Source organism: Canis aureus, chromosome 18 (assembly GCF_053574225.1).
Source record: "Canis aureus isolate CA01 chromosome 18, VMU_Caureus_v.1.0, whole genome shotgun sequence".
Classification (NCBI taxonomy): domain Eukaryota; kingdom Metazoa; phylum Chordata; class Mammalia; order Carnivora; family Canidae; genus Canis; species Canis aureus.
In genome coordinates, this window is record NC_135628.1 from 28914128 (window position 1) to 28934500 (window position 20373).

The 20373-nt window shown below is 39.4% G+C and overlaps 1 protein-coding gene and 1 pseudogene across 1 annotated transcript in view; one reads left to right on the plus strand and one right to left on the minus strand.

The window, feature by feature from the left end:
- SNX13 (sorting nexin 13) overlaps window positions 1-17467 on the plus strand; it is a 173677-nt gene extending 156210 nt beyond the window's left edge. The window contains exon 28 of the mRNA XM_077856612.1: window positions 17188-17467. The gene's annotated coding sequence lies outside the window, so the exon portion shown is untranslated. The remainder of the gene's footprint in view (window positions 1-17187) is intronic.
- On the minus strand, window positions 14228-19960 carry LOC144288793 (destrin-like; annotated as a pseudogene).
- Between the last annotated feature and the right edge of the window lie 413 nt (window positions 19961-20373).

Genomic DNA, 20373 nt, shown 5'->3' on the forward strand with positions numbered 1-20373 from the left:
TGGTAACTTGAGAAATTTTATGTTTTTTCCTTTATATGCACAAAAAAATTTGTGATTTTTTTTCCTTATACGCATTTGTGATTTTTTTTCCTCTGTGCTTGTAGGCCTGTCCTTTAAATACTTGCCTCTCCAAATCTTCTCTGTGTCCTTTTGAGTCTCTCTCAATCTATAACAATCCCACTGCCTCCTTCTGTTCTTCCTGACACTGACTCCTTTCAAGAGTCCAGGATTGTCATCCTGCAGAACTTACCACATTGAGAACAGTTCTGTTCAATGTGATAAAATCCATGACCTTCATTACTCTTTTTGATGCCAATATTTGTTATGAATTTAGCCAGCGTATGCCACTTCGCCAGCCAGTATCCTATTCATGCTTGAATACTTCCTTGCTTTCTGGTACTGTGAGTTGTTTCAGGCTCATTCTCAGCCCTGGAATCAGTGTTATGTCTCCAAACAGTCCTGGTTTCCCTTTTAAACTGGAGAATGTATTTGGAAATCACGATCTAGGCTTTTTCAATGAATAGAGCTAGGATAATAAAAAAAAAAGCTTAATTTATCTGTATTGATATTTCCAACTCAATTCAACAACACATGAGTTTTCCTCCCATTCCGTTTTATATCTCCTCTTTTCCACAGTGAAACTACTGGTTCATAATAACAGCACTATATTTACTTTATTCCAAACTGCAGTATTGTAGAATTACAACACCAATGGCAACAAAACTACTGTGTTCTAATACATGAACTACTTATTTTCTCTGTATGATTGTTATTAATTACATATATAGTTAGTATAGTTAGTTTCTCCTTATATTTAATTTTAGAGTTTACTTTTTCTATCATTTCTGATTTAGTTGTATTTATTGGATATGTAAAACATTTATACAGTGTAAAAGTCAAAATTAAAAAATAGTTTATTTATTTATTTATTTTTTGTTTAAATTTTTTTTTTTTTTTTTTATGATAGTCAGAGAGAGAGAGAGAGAGGCAGAGACACAGGCAGAGGGAGAAGCAGGCTTCATGCAGGGAGCCTGATGTGGGATTCGATCCTGGGTCTCCAGGATCGCGCCCTGGGCCAAAGGCAGGCGCCAAACCGCTGCGCCACCCAGGGATCCCCAAAATTAAAAAATAGTTTATACTCAGAATAATTTTGCTCTTCTATTTTCTCTGGGGTAGAGGGGAATGGGATTGCTATTGGTAACTATTTTTGTCAGCTAATTTATCTTGTGTTTCATATAAGCAAAGACTAGATATTTTCTTTTTTTTAAAAATTTTTTAAAAATTTTTATTTATCTATGACAGTCACAGAGAGAGAGAGAGAGAGAGAGAGAGGCAGAGACACAGGCAGAGGGAGAAGCAGGCTCCATGCACCGGGAGCCCGACGTGGGATTCGATCCCGGGTCTCCAGGATCGCGCCCTGGGCCAAAGGCAAGCGCCGAACCGCTGCGCCACCCAGGGATCCCCGATATTTTCTTATTTATTTTCTTACACAATAGGTAGGATTCTACATATACTCTTTTGGATTTTACTTTTTTTGACTTAACAGTATAACCTGGAAATGACTCCTAATTGGCTCTTAGAACTTTCTTCATTATGACCATTATCTCTGTAAAGTTCAAGTCTCCTGTCCTAAATTCATTTTTCTCTCACTTTTAAGTCAATAAATTTATTACGTGCAGCCAATGTTAATTATGTTTTTATGTTTTTCTCAGATCAGGTTTTTAAAAAAATATTTCATTGTCACAAAGATATTATTAATCTGTCAGGTTTTTTTTTATCAAAAGTGGATTTTTCTGTTTTCACATTGCTTTTTTCTATCTCAATAGTAAATCCAGCATTTTAAAAATAGTGCAATTATTTCTTTTATAAATATTTACTAATAATTTGATAATTAACCTATGTTTTGTATCTACTTCTCTTATAATCTGTGGGAAGATTTTAAACAGTATCCTTCAAGATTACTGTATTGTTCAGGATTAGCAAATGAATTTCACATTCTTTATATCATTTTGGTGATGGTAGTCATGCAAAGAGTAAGTGGCAAGGTTTAAAAGTAAAATTAAAAGATCCCTGGTTTAAAATGGCAGAGTTAAATGGTGGGGTCAGATTGTCTAGCTTATTCTCAGGACAGCTATATGGAGAGTCTATGCTGATGCATTAAGCAGATTATTCTGATCTATAGCTTGTACAATTCATCCAGTTTGGCTTCTAATGTTGTACCAGATGACAAGAGCCTCTGTTATCACTACAAGTTGCAGTTTTCTAGTAAATTATCAAAGAAAACTGTTAGGATTTGGTGACTTGGTAGCTTTATTGCTCAAGCTTAAAAAAATTTCAAAGGCAAATTTCACCCACTATGTCATTTGCTTGTGTTTGTGCTAATTACAACATGGCCTGTTACTGTAGTTGCTTTAACTCTGAAAATTGCTGCTCTTAGGCAATGAGGTCTTACTGGTCAGATCTCAACATCTTCTTGAGGAGGAACCCAAACTCATACCTTTGTTGCAATTCTTCCACTGACTTCTTTCTCTGTGACACTCATAAATATACCTCAGGTCTCTTGTCTGTAAGGGAGAGCTGGTGCAAACTATAAATGTTGGAAGTGAGCTGGCCAAGGTGGGTGTGAATTGGAACCTAGTGAGGAGTGAAATAATCTGGGGATCAATTTGCCTTTTTTCATATTTCCCATTGAGGCATTATCATAATTTTATAGGCTTCAGTCACCATCGCTGTGCCACTTATCATCCATTTTCTCTCAGGCCCTGTTGCTTAACAGCTTTTCATCTGTAAAATGGAGGTGATGGTATTTACCCTACTGACTTGACAAGGGTTGCTATGAACATCTAAATTAAACCTTGCCTATCTACAGACTGTATAAATAAATGTGAGGCATTTTTATTATTTGTAGTAACAGAATAGGCTGTAGTGAGAGAGCAATATGACACAGTTTGACACCATGTGCATTTCCTATACCTTCTCCATCATACTATTTTGACTTTGGTGGCTGTTGGAGATTTCCAGGCAATAGTGCTTGAGAAGTGAGTACAAGCCTCAGTTTGATATGGTGTAATATGGTGACTCCTTCAAGTTGTTGTTTATTTAGGAGCTGGAAAGTATATAAGGGTTCACTTTCTTTTCTCCATGGCTAGCAAATAAGTCATTATGAATATCAAGCCATGCGGACAATGTACTTCTAATTCTGGATAAAGCAACTCTAGAAGCACATGCTTACAGATCAGAGACCACTAGCCTATGGTAGGGAAGTAGAATGGAGTTCCAAGTTGGAACGTTACCTCATTCACCTTGGCTTTGAACATGTCTGGAGATGCTTGATATTGTGGCAGAGGCTTCTGCAGTGCATATTTGTGGTAGAAAAATGATACTTGTCCTAACTAATGAGACAATCAGAAGACACAGGCCTGGTCTTATAACAAGGCTCTGGCTTTGGAGCGGAGGATAACATGACAATTGTCATTTGGAGTCTTCTCCGACCCAGCTCACAAAACTGATTTGATGGGAAGGGGCTTTGAGCAGAGGAGAAAGGGAGGGGTTCACAAAAAAGTCTCACTGAGCTGCTAGTGACTTGGAATGACTGTGTTTTGGGAAATGTGTAATAGAAGGAAGGAATCTGTGGCTTTGCTTTGGTGGATTGGAAACTCCGCTACCAGCAATTCTGGCAGGGATAGAACATAGAATGAGTGGCATCCACACCATCTGAGACTCCTCTGGGACTCCAGAATTCATTATGTAGTGTATGTGTGTGCATGTGTGTTGGGGGAAATGTCTATGGGGAGGCACCTCAAGGATTCTATTCGTCCTAAGATTACATGTAGAGATAAAGCCAGAGGCACCATTTTTCACAATTACTGAGACCTTCTACTTTGTCTCAGATTAGTGCAGTATTTGCTTAATAATTTAAAAATAAATAAAGGCAGGGAGGCACAATAACGTGACCTACTTAATGCCTGTGAACTACACATTTAATAATGGTTAAGGTGGGAAATTTTATGTTATGTGTATTTTGCCACAATTTAAGGAAAAAAAAAAGGACAAGTAGGGTGGGGTGGAGGAAAATACAGGTGAATTTTCCCTTTAAGGAAAAGCAGGTACTATTTTAAAATTTAATTTAATAACTAGAACAATGTGGGACAAAGGATAGCCTCAAAGGGATTTCTGCCAGTCAGGCTGAGTAATAATCCTCTCTGGTTGAGTCATTAGCTCTCCTATCTGGTCATTAATCCCTGTACCTTGAGAAAAGACAAGCACCAACTGCAATCTTTCAATCCTACTTTCCAGTAGGATATCCGAATTACACTCATGCCACTGAATCTTTTCCAGACCAGATGTTGGAAGACTTTTCAGTCCTCTGGATGAAAACTGTCCTTCATCTTCTTGATTTATGACAGCCTTTCATTTGATGATCAAACAGAGCCACTAATAATTCTGTTCTAGATGTCTTAGAAGGTCCTTAACATAATATTTATTCCCATAGTCTTTTGGCCTGCTTTCCTCTATCAGAGGCACAGATAGTGCCCTATGCACTCGCTTCCATGTTGGAATATTATTTACATGATTGTTCTTTCCTCTTGGTTCTTTGAAGATCATGCCTCTGTAGGGTGATGCTTGAAATGGCAATCACTCTGGGTGAAGTGTGTCAGGTCCTACACTAAGCCACCCCTGTAACTTGACCCTGTGAGGCCTTGCAATTCCATTGTCACACTCACTGTGTGTCATAAAATGTTTTCTGTTTTACATACTTAACGCAGTAAGGAAGTTTGGGAAATGTAATTCTTGTGAGAAATAAAATTATTGTTTGTTATTTTAATGTCTGTATTTTCTTTTAGAAGATAATGAAAGCAACATCTTAAGAATGAGAAAAATTATTAGAGGACTCAACAGTAAGACTGAAGTGGTTGGAGCATTCGGAGAGAGGCACAGTTAGAAATAGAACTTGCTATTTCTACTTGATTCCCCCCCCCCCCTTCGCTATAAGAATAACACCTCACAATGCAATTGAGAGGTTTAATCATGTTAGTCTTCTTAAACTCTAAATCACACAGCCCATGCAGTAATAGATTGGAAAACACTTGGTTTGATTCTGATAAGGCCACAGACTGAGTATTTATTCTTACCTGCAGGAAAAAAAAGTGATTATAGTAACAGTAACTATAAAGAATATATGCAATTTTTAGGGCAGGAGGAAACCTACACTCTCTGCAGAAGAGCTTTCTTATCCATTGTTAGGTGCCTGAAATAATGTTATTATGACTTTTTTCTCCGGCACAGTTTAAGATCTTATGTGTAAATGTCTCTGCAAGGAGTTCAGCCACTTTTTCTAAGTGTGGGAGTATCTGTTTTAAAATCACCTAGGGTATTCAGTTAAAACGCAGATTTGTACCAAGACCATCTGGATCAAAAATTTTGGGGATTTACATTTCAATCAGCCCCCAGGTGATTGTTTTCCACCAAAGTCTATATCACTGCTTAAATCTCTTGCAGTCATTTTGACATAATTGAGCTGTTTTGCTGAGGGCAAATGTTGGCAGGGAGGAGATCTAGAGAGCATTCTGGATGGGGATGTGGAGGACAGGCAACTCTTAGGGGAAGAAAAAAATTGGACATAAAGACCGACAGGAAATGGGCTAGTAGGAGACATATTTGTTCTATATCACAGTTTGATTTTTGGAATTTGACATTGGGAAGGGTTTAGAGACTGTTCCAGAACTTGCAGTACAGAAAAATAAAAGAAGAAAATACAAACTCAGACCGTAGGCAACCTAGAAGATACAGAGCAGGCATTCTCTTCAACAATGGGCAGAAGTATAGCTTGACACTCCTGCAAACACTATGGGAAATCACAAATTAAAAGAAGCCTTAAAATTTCATAAAAACCACATTTTTTACATCCCCAAACAGAAGAACATGAATGCAAATGACAAAAAGATCAAAACATAAATGCACTTCTACCCAAAATATGACAGAAAATTATAGAAGGAATCTGATATGTATTATAAACCTACTGTATGCCAGGATCTTGCACATACTTGTCTAATTTAATTCTTACAACTGCCCTACAAAGTCCTTATTTTTATGGCCAGATTGGAAAAATTAAAAACCTCAGGATCAGAAAGTTTAAATACCTTGTTTGATAGGATAGTCACATGTGTGTCTGCCTTCAGAGTCCACGTTGTCAACATTGGGCACAGCAGGTTGCATACTGTTGCAGAGACTGGTGCTGGCTACTCACAATCTGTGTTACCCTTGTTGTCCTGAGTATGCAGCTGGACTGCATTTCCAGAACCTCTGCATTGAATTTGCCATATGATGAGTTTACCAAATGGTTTGACAGTGGAGATAAGAGTTCCATTTCTAGGCCTGGCCTAAAAACTTCTAAGAACACTCCTTTCTTTCTCTTCTCTCTTTTTGCTTGACTGTGAGGGAAATGTGTCCCAGGGCAACTTTGGAGCTTACAGACTAAAGATAGCAGAGCCTCTACAGCCTGGGATCCTGGTAATTGTGCAGGAGCTGACCTGCATAAGAAAGCATGATTCCTCATATCCTTGAACCAGGGCACACTTGGATCTATTGATTACAATGATTATCCTGTCATAACTCATGTTGAAGTGAAGAAATCATATTACACTTCTGAAACTCCAGGGACAAATGGGCAAATGATATATAAACAAGTTGTTTATTTAATAGGAAACATACCTGGGGGCCGGGGGGGGGGGCGGCCTGGGTGGTTCAGTCGATTGGGCATCTGCCTTCAGTTCAGGTCATGATCTCGGTGTCCTGGAATCGAGCCCCATGTTGGGCTCTCTGCTAGGTGAGGAGTCTGCTTCTCCCTCTCCCTCTGCTACTCACTCTGCTCATGTTCTCTCTCTCTCAAATAAATAAATAAATAAAATCCTTAAAAAATGTTTTAATAGGAAATATATCCAATAAGTAAATGTACAGAGCCATATTCTACCCAGAGAATAGTTAAAAAATCATAAATTAAAATGTGAAACGTGTGGATTTTGCTGTAGGGACCAACATAATATTTATACAGCACTGAAGCATTATATATTGGTCTGATCTTTTTTGGATGGAGATTAGAAAATATTTATTAAGAGCCATTGTAACTTTTATCCCTTTGAATGGAAATATACTCCTACATATTAATCTTATATAATTATCTGAGATAAAAATTATCAGTATCGAGTTGTATTTGTGATGGCAAACAAACCTCGAATACAAAACCAATGTATTAGAATTCTCCAGAGAAATAGAACCAAGATGTGTGTGTGTGTGTGTGTGTGTGTGTGTGTGTGTAAAGAGATTAATTTTAAGAGATTGGCTCACTTTGTTCATGTGATTGGATTTCAAGTCCAAAATCCGTGGAGTAGGCCAGCCGGCTAGAGACCCAGGGAAAAGTTGCAATTTGAGTTCAGAGATAGTCTGCTAGTAGAATTTCCTCCTTTTCTGGGAAGGTTGTGTTTTTGTTTTTGTTTTTTAAATGTATATTTTATTTTATTTTTAAAGATTTTATTTATTTATTCATAGAGACAGAGAGAGAGAGAGGCAGAGACACAGGCAGAGGGAGAAGTAGGCTCCATGCAGGGAGCCCGACGTGGGACTCCATCCAGGGTCTCCAGGATCACGCCCTGGGCTGCAGGCAGGGCTAAACCGCTGCGCCACCAGGGCTGCCCTGTTTTTTGTTTTTGTTTTTGTTTTTCCTGCTAAGGCCTTCCATTGATTGGATGAGGCCCACTCCACATATGGAGAGCAATATGCTTCTCTCAAAGTCTACTTATTTAAACGTTAATCTCATCTCATATAAATATTGAGAATTATATTTGACCAAATATCTGGGTACTGTGGCCTAGTCAAGTTGGCACATAGAATTACCATAACAACTAGTATGGTTAAATATCCAAAATTACGAATATGAAAACTATACAGAAACATGGAATGTCATTTTCTCATTTCATGGGAGCTTATTGAATGCCCTCACTGCCAAGTTGTGTGAGTAATGATAGATAAGCCATATCTTTTCATCTTGAGTTGTTCACAGACCAATGAGACAGACATCCTGGGAGATAGTGTGTGGAGTGCGCAGGATTTGCTTGTGGAAGATGGGGATTAGTGACAGATGAAGCTAAGGGAATGGGCAAAGATCAGCCCACAAAGGGCTAAAAGATGAATGTGGTACTGAGGCATTGGGCTTTACCCTATAGAATGGGGAGCCTTTGAAGTGTCTTCTTTTTAAATTTATTATTATTATTTTTTAAAGATAGGGGAGCATGGGTGTGGGTGAAAGGTGAGGAACGGGCAGAGGGAGAGGGCAAGCGAGAATCTCAAACAGACTCCCTACTCAGCTCAGAGCCCAACACAGGGCTTGATCTCACGACTCTAAGATCATGACTCAAGCCAAAACCGAGAGCCAACCTCTTAACTGACTGAGCCACCCAGTCACCCCTGAAATGTCTTTAAAGACAGCAGCTTTGCTTCTCTGGAGGATGACTTTGGTAACAGGATAGGGATTGGTATGTAAGGAGGCCGCAGGCTGGGAGACTAGTTAAATAGGCCTGATGAGAAATGACTCCAGCCTGAATTAAAATGGTGGCTTGGAAAATGGAAAGGAGGGAAGAGATTTCAGGGAAATACATAAGGGTCAGCTGCATTGGAATTTTTTAAAAAATATTTCTTTATTTTAGAGAGAGGGAGAGAGAGCATGAGTGTGTAGGGGGAGGGGTAGAGGGAGAGAGAGAGAATCTCAAGCAGACTCTGTGCTGAGCGCGGAGCCTCACTTGGGACTTGATCCTATGACTCTGAGATCATGATCTGAACCAAAATCAAGAGTTGGCTGCTTAACTGACTGAAACCCCCAGGAGCCCCTGAAGGAATGGAATTTAATGGCAGACTGGCTATAGAGTCTAAAGGAGAGAGAGAGAGAGAGAGAGGGAGACCAAATGTCAGAGCACTCCCAGATTTCTGGCTTCTGGCTTAGTTGCTTCTCCACCAAGATATAGGATGGAGGAGGAAAAGCAATTTGGGAGAGAGGGGAAAATGAGATTTTGCACCACTTTCGAATATGCTTCACTTCTCTGTTACGTGTGCTTTGGGACAACTACATGCAGAGTGCAGTCAGAAGACAAACCAAATCAGCTATTTTAGCAGAATGAAATGAATAGAAGTCAGAGTTAAGCAAGAGGAAGCCCTTAGGAAACACAGAGCTGATAATTGCAGGAAGCAGCTTCCATCCTAGGGCTGAGGGGACAGGGGAAGAAATTGAGATTGTTAGACCAGGAAGTTTGGGAAGGTCCCCTATGGAGTCAGGATGAGCGGAGGAGAGATGAGCAGGCTGGACCTGAACCCACGAGTGCTGCTGAGAGGACTGGCTGTTGACAGACGGTGCTTCAGGGTGGGAGGGCGCAGAGACAGCCACGCCCTTCTTCCTCCACCATGCTACATCTTCTCAGCACCCCATATTTACAGAGTCTCCACGATGAATGGAGGAGAAATGTAGTGTGCATAGTAATAAAAGTCCCAGCATCCCAGAGTATAGGGTACTGAAGGATGGTTTCAAAGATGAAAAGAAAAACTTAATTTAGGAAACAATGTATTCAAAAAGGAGGCATCAATGATCAAGAGTTAGGAAAAGACATCAAACTAAAGCAAGGAGAAGAAAACAGCATTGAGAAGCAGTAATTAATGAAATTGAAAAGCAATGCATAATTAAGAGATTCAACAAAGCCAAAAGTTTTTTTTTTTTTTTAAACTAGCAAAATGGATAAACTTAGACTGATCATGAATAAAAGAGAAAACTTGGCAAAATTCACCAGTATCTTGGCTGGAGAAAGGATATTACTGTATATTCTATCAGCATTAAAGAGAGAAAAGAAGACGTTTGGAACGACTTGACCCAGTGCATCGAAATCCCTTGAAATTAAAAATGAGAAGTAAATGTTTCTTCAGTGTTCGAACCTCGGAGGCCCCAGCCTGCTAGCACAGTGCTGCTAGCACTGCAAATGACTGGAATGACCAGAAGGAGCCCTCTGATTTTAGAAAAATCTAGGTCAGCTCAAGCACCGTGGGTTCTTCCGAGATGAGCAAATGCTCAGACTAGGACAGCATTCGTTGTAGTTTGTTCATCCCACTACCAACCAGCTTGCCACACAGAACGGGGTGAATCGCACTAACAATGTAGAGCAGACACACAAGAATACATCGTGTGTGATTCTGCTGAGCATTCAAAGGCAAGTGGAAACCAGCAACCACAGGAAACCAGACCTGTGGTTGCTTTGGTGGAGAACTAGGGACAATGAGGCATGGAAGAGGCTTCTGGGATGCTGGATCAGTATGTGGTCATCAGGTGTACCTGATTTGAGAAAATTCATCAAGCTGTACTTGTATAGCTTATGTACTTTTCCAAAGGCATGTTCTGCTTTAATAAAAAAAAAAAAAACCATTAAAATTCAGTTAGGATAGAGACTAAGAGAGGGATTCCGTCTGGCTTGAGTCTCGTTCCTTTCCTACTCTTACTTGACCCTGCATTGTCTTCAAATTTGCTTCTGCACTTCCCTTTAACCAGGTCAGCAACTTTTTTTAATCAGGGGGGACTTGAGGTCTGGTTTGCCATGGCTGGAGTGGTTGAAATGCAGAAATACCTTTTGGTTTTCATTAGGAAGATGTCATTGGCTGGACTGCATGTGTGCATGGAGCCGTGCGGCCCTGCAGGGCTGTCAATCAGGGGCTCTCTGCCAGTGCCAATGCAATCAGCTAAAATCCTTAGCAGCACTGCTCCTTCCAAATGCTGGGCAGATAGAAATGTGATGAATCTCTCTGGCTTTCGACAGGAAAAAAGATATCTGGGGCTGGACATGCCCCAGAAGTCCATTCCGCTGCGCTGTTCCTAGCAGGCCGTTAGCAGACATGCCCCTGACCAGAGTACCCAGATGCCAGGCTGTCTGCTTGCAGCTGCACGGGGATTTTGACCGCTCAGCTTTTTCAGGGCTTCTCGCTTCTGGGTGTTACCTGCATAGCAATGACTTTAATGGGTTGAATTTAAAAATTATACATTAACTAACCCCCTTAAATATTCATAAGACACACACAGAGACAGACACAGACACACAAACACAGACACAGACGTGCAGACACGCATTAGCGCTTTTAAAAAGTCCCCAAATTATGTTAAATATGCTCAATTTGGAGGAAAAAATCAGTACAAGCAGCTAGATAAGTTGTCATAGGAGCTACAATAGTAGATCACTGATTTTTTTTTTACTTTTCAACTGAGTACACTGGTTTCAATGGGCACAGTGTACTTCAGGGTCTTTCACATACTGGCAAACACTTAAATTAACAGCAGTCTTTGCATCGCTTGATCAAAGGTTTGAACACTTTCTGGCTCAGTCCTGTAACAGGTGGCAAATAGGTGCGAGTCTGGGAAAGTGGGCTGGGGGACGACGGGGTGCCAGAGAGAGTCCTGCGGGGAATCTGTTCACGGCCGGGCTCTTGATTAGTTTTCAAACACAAGCAAGATGTTCAGCCACTGACACGGAAACAGAATCCTAGAGGCCACCTCTCGGTTTCTTGCTCTCATTTTTGAAAATATTCTAAAGCTTTGATACTTGCCCCTGGACCGTTGCAAAGTATTTTAGAGCAGCTCCCAATGCTTCATCCCTGTGTATTGTGATTTTAAGGCAAACAATAAAGCCCTTATGAGGATTACTTCTTAAAATTGTTTTTATTTTTTAAAGTTTGTAGTAGAAAGTTTCTAACAGATCCAAAGCACAAAGAATAACAGAATAAAAAGTTACTAACTTACTACCCAGATGAAGGAAACCAATATTATAAAGGTAGTTGAAATAGTCTGTTGCTTGTTCCTCCTCTCTCCTTTTTTTTTTTTTTTTAAATAGAGTTTATTTTTTTTTTTAAAGATTTTATTTATTTATTCATGATAGTCACACAGAGAGAGAGAGAGAGACAGAGACATAGGCAGAGGGAGAAGCAGGCTCCACGCAGGGAGCCCGACGTGGGATTCGATCCCGGGTCTCCAGGATCGCGCCCTGGGCCAAAGGCAGGCGCTAAACCGCTGCGCCACCCAGGGATCCCATTGTTCCTCCTCTCTCCTATAGGGTTCCTATTCTTCTTATTCTTTAATCAGATGTTTATCACTGTGTGAACTTTTTAATTCTATATATATATATGCATATATACACATCTATATACATATATCTCATACTCAATACTTAATCCTTTTAGTATATATTATACTATGTAATATATGTATATATCCTTAATACTTAATTTCTTAATATATTATGCATATATTATACAGTATATATTATATACTTAGAGATATATATATGTAATTAAGGATATATATACATATTTTATATGTAAGTGGTATGTGGTGTGTGTGTGTGTACAGTATTGCTTTGCATTTAAAAATTTTATATAAATGATCTCATACTGTATATAGTCTTGTTATTTGCTTTTTCATCAAGTTTTTGCTAATGTAGCACAGATCCACTCATTTTTTCTGCTCTGTAACACTCCATTGCATTTATACATTACTATTAGTCAATTTTCCTGTTAGTGGGTATTAGTTTATATTAAATAGTAAGATAAATATTTGCTGCAAAAAAACCAGAAACTATGTAACCACTTGGGTTTTTTATTTCTATTTAGTTGTTTATTTATTTATTTTTTTGTGGGGGGAGTTAGGTCAATAAGCTTTTGTTTCCTAATCAGTGTATTTAGAAAAAGGCAGGCCTTGGTCTTCAGTAAACAGTGTTATTGGGACCTGGATTGAGAGCAAATTTATGATGCTACTCTTTATTCTAGCATTTTAATGACCTCATTTCTACTTCCATCTCCTTCATGGTTGGGAACATTCTGTCAAAGCCCATTCTCTTTTTCTCTGTCTCTCTCTTAATTGAAATATAATTTACATACCATAAAATTCACTCTTTAGAGCATAAAACTCAATGATTTTTAGTGTGTTTACAAAGCTCTGCAATCATCGTTATAATTTAATTCCATAACATTTCATCATCCCAGAAGAAAATCCCATTCCCATTAGTAGTCACTCCCATTCCACCCTACCCTAGCCCTTGAAAACCACCAGTTTACTTTCTGCGCCAGCAGATTTGCCTTTTCTGGAAATTTCCTATAAATGGAACAAAATATGTGGTCTTTTGTGAGTGCGGTCTTCATTTAGTTAAAATTTTCATTCAGTACTTCATTCCTTTTTATGCATGAATACTATTCCATTGTACGGATACTCCATGCCTCATTTAGTTATTTGTCAGTTGATGGACGTTTAGATTGTTTTCACCTTTTGGCTATTATAAATAATGATGTTCTGAACATACGTGCATAGGTTTTTGTGTAAAGGCATGTTTTTCATTATCTTGGGTATATACCAAAGGAATGGAATTGCTGGGTTCAACTTTTTGAGGAGCCTCCAAACTCTTTTCTAAAATGACTGTACCATTTCACATTCCCATCAGCAATGTCTGAGAGTTCTCCACAACTTCGCTGACATTTGTTACTGTCTTTTTTTTAAAGCTACCTTTAATAATAAAGCCAATACAGCTACTTCTAAGTTCAACTGGTTAGAAGTGTGCACAATTCCTTTTTTTTCATCTTTCAAGTTTTTATCTGAATTATAGATAGTTGACAAATAGTGTAATATTGGTTTCAGGAGTAGAATTTAGCAATTCATCAGTTACATAGCACATCCAGTGCTCATCACAACACGTGCCCCCCTTAATGAGAAGTGTGCATAGTTCTGAGCAGTCTCTATCACACATTTGCTAGATTTAAAAGACTGTCTGACTTAATCTCACTGTAGTTAGTATATTAGTGCTGTGACATGTAGTGAAGAGATTTAGTTTCCACGGTTCACTTTAGCTCAACAGAGAATAGAGAATTTGGGGCCGAAATTATAACCAGATTATGACCAATTCTCTAAGCAAAAGAAACAAAGTAACTGCTGAGGTTACAAAGATGCAGTAATTCTCTTCATAAGGCTTTGTGCTGCTTTGTGAACTGCATTATTAAAAACCACGAGTTTAACAAAAACCTTACAAGCCAACTCATTGAAACAGGCATTTGGCCAATAAGGATTTAATTTAACACCAATACATCTTCGGATTTTAGACTTATTTAGGACCATTTGTACATATTTGTAGAATATTTCATTTACTCTAACAGATGACTAGATAGTGAGACCCTTCAGTGAGACCCTGACCTAAACATATTGTTTTACTTATATAACAACACTAAACATGGAACCTTTCACTTTGTGGCACTGCATGATGGTCTACAGGGCATCCTTCAAAAGCTACAATTAAAGATCCACCTAGCTTTTCAGCAATACAAGCCCCATTGAGGTCTTCTGGTCCATTTGCTTACTTTTGTGTTTTATGCTTTGAAATTTCTTTTTGATTGTATCCTGGGAGCTTGCATAGATCACTTTAGTTTTCAGAGACGCTAGTTCTGGTGCCCTAGTCCAATCCTCTCACAGAAGGCAGTTTCTATCCTTGGAAACCAGGAAGAGAGCAATCTCTAAGTCTCTCAGATTCTTATTCCTCTCAACTTGAAGGTCCAAGGACAGAGGCATAACCATCACCTCAGGTCTGGAAATTGTTTAAACACGCACACACACACACACACACACACACACACACACAAGCCATCAACTGCTCTTTTCTGGATTCCTTGGCTTCAAAGCTTGCATCATACAAAACACAGTGACATCTTTTCAGGAAGTATTTGCACAAACTGCTTGAAAGGATCAGTTATGGTTACACCAACATCTCTAACCAAGATTTATTTCCCTTCTTCTACAACGATGCACTATTTGTTGGTCCGGAGACCAAGAACAGCAGCCTTCTTTCTTTTCTTGATTTCTTCTGGTGAGGGCATTTCCAAATGATCATGTCATAAAAAAATGTGATATACTTCATTTGCAGCTTGCATTCCTGAGGCCTATCTCCACCATTAGAATATATACTTCATAAGGATGGGGACTTTATCTTGCATATTGAATCTCCAAAGGCTACCATAGTACCTGGTTCCTCCCAGAGACAGAGGATAGGGTCCCCCTTCATGGGCTCGGGTCTGTGGGTGGGTCCTCTTTTATCTACTAGGGATGAGAAGACTGGGCTCAGGCTGGCACCTGCTGATGGGGTATGGGCAAAGGATCAAGCAGGACAGGAAACCCTTCTTTCCATCATGCCCTGGGATGGGGTCATGTAGCACCCCATTCCTGTTATTGTCTTTTAGAATATTATTACAGCCATCCTATTGGATCTGAAGTGTATCTCTTTGTGGTTTTGATTTTCATTTCCCTAATGACTAATAATTGTGTTGGGTATTTTTCATGTGATTATTGGTCATTTGTATTTTTTTTAGAGGAATTTCTGTTCAAACCTTTGACCATTCAAAACTTGGATTGTTTATCTTTTAATTGCTGAGCTCTAAGAGTGCTTTACATATTATGGACATTATATCCTTATGTGATATGTCATTTGTGGTTTTTTTCTCCCATTCTGTGGGTTATCATCTCACTTTCTTGATAGTGCCCTTTGAATCACAAAATTTAAAAAATTTTGTCAGTTTATGCATTATTTTTCCTTTCATGCTTTGTGCTTTGATGTTATATCGTAGAAACTGTTGCCCAATTCAAGGTCACAAAGACTTCTGTTTCCTTCTAACAGGTATGGCCTTAGTTGTACCTCTTACATTTTAATCCATTTTGAATTAATTTTGTACATGGTGTGAAATAGGGTCCAAATTCATTCTTTTGTATGTGATTAACAGCTGTCTAGCACCATTTGTTGAAAGCAGTCTTCTTCCCTCATTGAATTGTCTTGAGACCATTGTCAAAAATCGATTGATCATAAGTATATGAATTTACTTCTGGGTTCTCATTTCTATTAATCTCTATGTCTATATTTATGCCAATACTGCAGTCTTGATTCCTGTAGCTTTGTAGTATTTAAAATAAGGAAGTGTGACACCTCCAACTTTGTTGTTTTTTTCCAAGGTTGCTTTGGCTATTCTGGATCCCACGCGTGGATGAGCCTATCAATTTCTGCAAAAAAGCCAGCTGAGACTTTATTATGTTGAATCTGAAGATGAATCTTTGGAGTTTTGCCATCTTAACAAATTCAGAAGATCTTAATATCTTCTGATCCATGACCTTGGGACATTTTTTATTTAGTAGGATCTTTTTCAATTTCCAGTAATATTTTGCAGTTTTCAGTGTATAAGCCTAGCAATTCTCTTTTTAAAAATTCTTTTGTTAAATTTATTCCTAAGTATTTTATTGTTTTCAATTCTGTTGTAAATGGGGTTGTTTTCTTTTTTCTTTCTTTTTCTAAAAAAAAATATTTATTTAAGTAATCTCTACACCCTATATGGGGCTCAAACTCCTGACCCTGAGATCAAGAGTCGCATGCTCCTCCTCTGACTGAGTCAGCCAGGTGCCTCTGGAGTTGTTTTCTTAAATTTTGAATTGTGAATTGCTAGGGAGCACATTCCCTTTTGTCCGAGAATGAACTTTCAGTTTGATTAAAATAGCTCTCGAAAATGTACTCTCAAGTTTGGTTTAGCAGAAAAGATGATGGTTCTGACCTGAAGAATTTAGAGAGAATGTTAAGGCCACATAGGCAAATTTTTGGAACTGTTCAAAATTTGAACTCAGTTCTGAAATTGAGTTTAATCTCATTAGAGGACGCAGAGCATGTATGTGTGTATATGCATACACACACATGCATCTGTAGTAAGTCACCAGTGAAAAATTCTTGGCTGGTGCATATTAAGACAGGCACACAAAAGCATTCATTTCCAAAAGGAGCATTTTGGAAAACATGTTATTCTTTAGACTTCAGTCACTATAATTCTGAAACTTGATTAGCAATTTCTCTTTGCCCACATAGTCATATTTATAAGACTTAAAATAGTTCTTTAAAATATGTTTCTGTTAAATATACCTGAGCTATCCCCTGAGGGTAGGTTCATGTCTCAAGGATACCAAGTGTACTAAGCACTCACGTGTCTCTCATAAACTTTTACAATCTCCAGAAGTGCCTGTAATGTGCAGTAGGTCATCAAAAGGGATTTCATTAATTGCATTTATCCTATCACTAACCAACTGATGCTCTTAATTCCCTTCATTTCCAGGGTAGAAGTAAGAGAATCTGTGGCTATTTATGATTCCAGAATCACCCTGTAAATTTCTGAGAAGACAAAAGAGAACAACTTTTGCTAAGATTTTCCTTCTAACAAGGTCCTGAACAAAACAAACTTCTTTGGTGATGCCTGAGATGAGACAAACGTTGGGGACCTGCAGCCAGGCTGCCCCTGGCCTACGGAGCAAAGGCCACAACTGTGAAGCAGCACTGCCCTCTTGTGAGGAGACTAGAAAACCGACCAGCTTCCCAAAGTCCCCTCCGTGCATCTGTGCCTGTTTATAGTAAAACTGTAGCCTCATTGGAATCTAAACTTTGTGCACCGCCAATTTCTGCAGCAGCTTCCCATCACAGGCTCACAGAGGCCCTGACACTCAATTTTTATCCTCAAAGAACATTTCCAGGGTTCTAAAAATCATGATCCTCCTTGCCCCACCCCCTAAGTAATTGAAGGTGTCTTAGATGATTAAAACCTCACCATGTTTCACCAAATGAGCGTAGTTCAACAGCGCCAAGTATGGTTCTCCCTCAGTAATGGGTGCTTCATGACAACAGGAAATTGACCAGATGGCGGAAAGCAGGAAAGTCGACGTAGACGGTCTGCTTCTTGCAGATATGCTGCCCCTCCTTTTTGTGGTGAGAAACTGGAGGCCTAGAGAAACACGGATATTACCAAAGCATGGGATGCCACATCCTTGTCTCTTGTGCCTTGGTCCAGCCCTGTTATTACTGCAGGATGTGACAGGATGTCATTCTTTAAAGGCAGCAACTGCTTATGTGACAGTTCTGTCGACTTGGTAGATTGGCACTGTGAAGGACGTTGAACATGGAGATTTCCTCACCCATCCAATTAGACTCTCATTTTAAATATCTGTTCCCTGAACCTTAGCCTTCCTTCCCTTGAAAATGGTGATGTTTGGGAGAAAGAAGATATAGGAAGGTGGGAAGAGTGGAATCAGAAACCAGTCAGGCATTCACAGTGGTTTGTTCCTTACTCCAAGTAGAAAAGGGGAATTAAAACTATGGAGCAGAGAGGATTGCTTTTCTCTCTTTTGCTTTCTCATTTCTCTACTCTTTTTCCTGGTCTCCTGCAATCCCCTCTCTTTTTAAGTAGCTGACAAAACGTGTTCTTAAAATTACCAAGTAACCTGGTTACACCATCTTTCCCCTCACCTGACTGTATTTGTTTCCTTTAACCCATTTTCCCAGTCCACTTCCCAGTGTCCAGTCTGGTAAAAAAGTCACTCTTCACAAGCCCTGGTTGAAATTCATGTATGACGAGATCAGAAATCAGAGTTTGCTTCAATCATCTGTCATGAGGGGTGAAGGCTTTCATGCTGAGCCCTCTCCTGAGCTTCATTTTGCTTATTCACTCAGTGGTATGTATTGAGAATCATTTCTAGGGCTGATGCTTATGCCTACATGAGTTGAATATTGTACAGCCACACTTGGCAGCCCCAAATAAAGCACAGTCTTTGTTTTCATAGAGCTTACAGGCTAGTACAAGGAGATCCTATCTGATGGACGCATGCTGATCGTATTATATTCTATTTGGATGGCTCAATCACCTTAGGGTCACTGTATTCAAGTCTAGATTCAGTAGCTTTTACTCAGAAATCCAAGCTTGGGACTCAGGAGTTGTCCTAAGCATCTCAGTCTCCCACAGTCCTTCAGGTACTCCAACCCATCACTCTCTCTCACCACTGTCACTGTGCATACACTTACCTGTGTGCTTCATGTGCTATGCAGGGTACCTGCGCAAGAGGGCCAGTGGGGCTGAAACCACAACTCAGCCCTGCCCCTGGCACAGGTCTGCCTCATGTCGGAGGAAGGCCAATCTTTCTTGTCACAAAGGGCTCTTTTTCAAGCCATGTGTCTGCAAGGTAGTGTCTTTCTTCTAATTCCTCTGCCTACCAATGATGACTCATGGATTTTTAAAAATTGGTACAAAAATGTCTTAAAGAGTAGTGGCCAACTGTCTACTGAGATACTTCAGTGACATCCTAACTGTTCTCCTTGCTTACTTCTCTCTTCTAGTCCACCCTCTCAGGCACCTGGTCAGGATAATATTTATAAAACTCAAAAGTGACCATGTTGTGCCTTGCCTAAAATCCTTCTTTTGTGGCCTATTTCTCTCAGAAAAAATAAAAATTGCCATTTAGGAAAATTCCTAATACGCTGCCAGTTCTGTTGCTGCCAGAGTGCCATTTTCTACCTTGCCGTTGAGTCTTGGTGGTCTCCTTTCAGTCCCTCAAGGTTCCATGTTGTCTTTGTCTCCATCCCTGTTAAGGACTTATGTTTGCATCACCCCTGAATTTTTATATGTTGAAATCCTAATCCCCAGTGTGATGGCAGTGGGAGGTGAGGTCTTGGAGAGGGATTTTAAGTTTATTTTTATTTATTTATTTTTTTTATTTTTATTTATTTATGATAGTCACAGAGAGAGAGAGAGAGGCAGAGACACAGGCAGAGGGAGAAGCAGGCTCCACGCACCGGGAGCCCGACGTGGGACTCGATCCCGGGTCCCAAGGATCGCACCCTGGGCCAAAGGTAGGCGCCAAACCGCTGCACCACCCAGGGTCCTGGATTTTAAGTTTAGATGAGGTCATAATGGTTGAATCCTTCTAATGGGATTAGTACCTTTAGAATTACAGACATGAGAAAGGTCTCCCTATCCCCATCATGTGAAGATACAGTAGGCTGACCACCATCTATGAGTCAGAAAGAGGGCTGTCACCAGGAACTGAGTTGGCCTGTACCTTCATCTTGGACTTGCCAGTCATCAGAACTGTGAGAAAAAAATTCCATTCTTGAAGCCATGCAGACTTCGGTATTTTGTTACAGCAGCTTGAACAGACTAATACTGTCCCTTTTAGGTGCTTTTCTCTCCATCTTAAATAGTCACATGGCTTGGTCACTCAGCTCATGGCTTGTCTTTCATGGTTTTGTCCACATGTGACTTTGCCTCAAGCATTAATTATCCTTGTAATAAGGTTGACTTCCTATGTTCTCCTTGGAACATCATTAGAGCTCAAGAAGTGTGTCTTAAATGAATACATTGATTTTATATTTAAAATGTTAGAAAAACATACTCCTGCTTCTTCACAGTTCCCTCAAAAGAAGTAAGATCACATTAAGCATGATTGTTTCAGTGGAAAAACTTGTGATACAAATAAGC